This window comes from Colobus angolensis, unplaced genomic scaffold (genome assembly GCF_000951035.1).
Source record: "Colobus angolensis palliatus isolate OR3802 unplaced genomic scaffold, Cang.pa_1.0 Scaffold13, whole genome shotgun sequence".
Lineage (NCBI taxonomy): Eukaryota > Metazoa > Chordata > Mammalia > Primates > Cercopithecidae > Colobus > Colobus angolensis.
The window spans coordinates 1,077,363-1,079,917 of record NW_012114252.1 but is presented as its reverse complement, the minus strand read 5'-3'; positions in this window follow the sequence as shown (position 1 = coordinate 1,079,917).

Sequence of the window (2,555 nt, the reverse complement as noted above, 5' to 3'; positions counted from 1 at the left end):
ACCACCAGATCTCCTGAGAGTTATTCCTGTCATGAAAACAGCATGGGAAAGACCTGCCCCCATGATTCAATTACCTCCCACCAGCTTCCTGCCACAACAAGTGGGTGTTCAAGATGAGCTTTGGGTGGAGACACAGCAAAACCATATTAACAATCTTCCCAAGCCCCCAAGACACAGTAAAAAACACTTCTTTTTAAAGATGAGAACATTGTGATAAGAAACCTTTAAGCAGGATGACCAGTATAACAATTTAGCCACGATTTATCTTAGATCAGTCTGAAGTCAAAGTCTGTGCCTCTTCATTTTACTTCACATTCCTCTAACAACAAAGACAGCTTGGGCATATTACCTAGAGATAATTCTGAGAAAGTTGAATGGGGTTGTATTATGGGTCATTTTGAATGTCCTGTTACAAGCTTGGATTTTAACCCAAAGGTAATGTGAAGTCACTGAAGGTATATGAATTTGGAAGTGACATTATTAAATAAATTGCTTTTGTTAAGCACCATCAAAGGTCAAGAGAGAAATGTCTGTTAATTATTTTCTAAGCCTTCTATTCGTGCTTCATTCTGGGATGCCATAATAACCTTATTCCTACTTTCTCTTCAATTAAATATACAGCTTAATTGTTATAGGCATTTACTATCCTCTAGAGGCAAAATGCCTTTTTTTGAATCCTGACAAAGCCACTAACTAGTTGTGTAACTTTGGGTAAGGTGCCCCAGTCCTCATCTTAAAGTGTGGATTATATCTATTTTAGAGTGTTGTGTGAAGTTAAATGAGTTGCTGCATATAAAGTGCTAACAATATGGCTTGGCATATATTGTATTATTTTATAATGTATAACATATAACATTTTGCTGTGTTTGTTTTGTTACTTAGTTGTAATTATCCCATTACATTCTAAAAAAGGATAAAAGACACCTAAAAATAGAGTAGTGGAAGGGGGAATTCTGGTATATAGGGTAAAGAATTCTAGTAATAGCCAGTAACTAACATATACTTAAGAAAACTTGCCTGTAGTATTAAGATTGAAATAACCTGGCATAACTACTGTAGAAATAATGAATTTAATTACTGTTCTTAATGGGTGGGAAAGATGAATAATTAAACAGTTATTTTCAAATCACTACTTTTAGCATTGGCAAGCACTGGTATTATAATGTTTGTGTTAGGTATTACTTACCAACTTTTAAAAGTTACGAGAAAAAGTGGCTTATTTTCTGTTACATTATATAGCCTAGAGAGTTGGTGGGCTGATAGGCATTTTACATAAATGTCTCAAACTCCATACATTAATTGCACTTCAAAATTAATAATAAAGGTACCTCATAAACTCTTGAGATTTGTTTTTTTCTGTGAATAAGATTACTGAAGTAGATCCATTACATCCATTCACCCATTCATTCAATCCACAAATGTTCATTGTTATAAAGTAAGAAAGACATAATCCATGTCCTTAAGTATCACATAGTCTATTAGATAAGATCCAAAAGAATATAATTTTAAAAGCACATGACAACAATGATAAAAATACATGCAATGTATCGGGGAGGCATTGAATAGGGAGACAAAATACAAGAAAAATCAGGGAAGCCTTGCTAGAAGAGATGGTCTGGCAGCTGCCAGTGGAGAGGTAAAAGTGGGATGGAGGAAAGATATACAGGCATAGCAAGATAAACAACTGAAGCCTGATGTAAAAATGGATGGTTCTGGGAGCAACCTTAAAGAATTCTGTCTAAGGATTTTAGACAATTATTGTGACTGAGGCAAAACATTAAGTTCATAATTACCTGTCAGTTCACCAAAAAGATTTGGTACCTTAAATATGCTTGTTCCAAATTGTGTAGACATATGTAATTGAATCTCTCAATATTTGATTTGCATATGAAAATTCAAAAAACAATAGAAAGAATAAAATAAGACACCAAATATTTGAAGTGAAGAAGTGGCAGATAAAAATAAACCCAGCAAAGAGAGTTTTGAGGACAGATAAACCCGTTGCCAAACTTTTAGAAATTTGAGAATAGGGTTTGAGAAACCTCATTATTTCTGTACTCAGCAGCCATTCCTTCATTGTTATTATCAAATGAATCTGACCCTAACTGTGTTCAGGTGGCAATATATTCCAGCCAGGTAGTTTTCTTCACTGCATCAGAGAATGAATCACAATTATATTAAAACTGATTGAAGTACTGTATTAGCATTTGCTTCAACTAGTAAGTAGTTTAGGAATGGGCATGTAACCCTGGCTGGCCAATGAAACTTAAGGACAATTCTTCTGAAAGCATAAAGAGTATGATTTCCATGAAAAGGCTTCTTCTGGTAAGGAGACAAATGCAAAGAAAAATTCATGTCTTCTTTCTTTGGATGATGTTATGAAAGGACACAATGCATAGAAACTCTGCTGCCGTAGTGTGACCAAAAGCTGAACACCTAGAAATGTATCCATACATCTGTTTAAAACGGAGCCTCAGAATTTACCACTGTTGAGCTATCTCGCTTTCAAAGTTGTATAAAGTTACCAGAAAGCTGCATGGAAAGGTAGTGAGAAA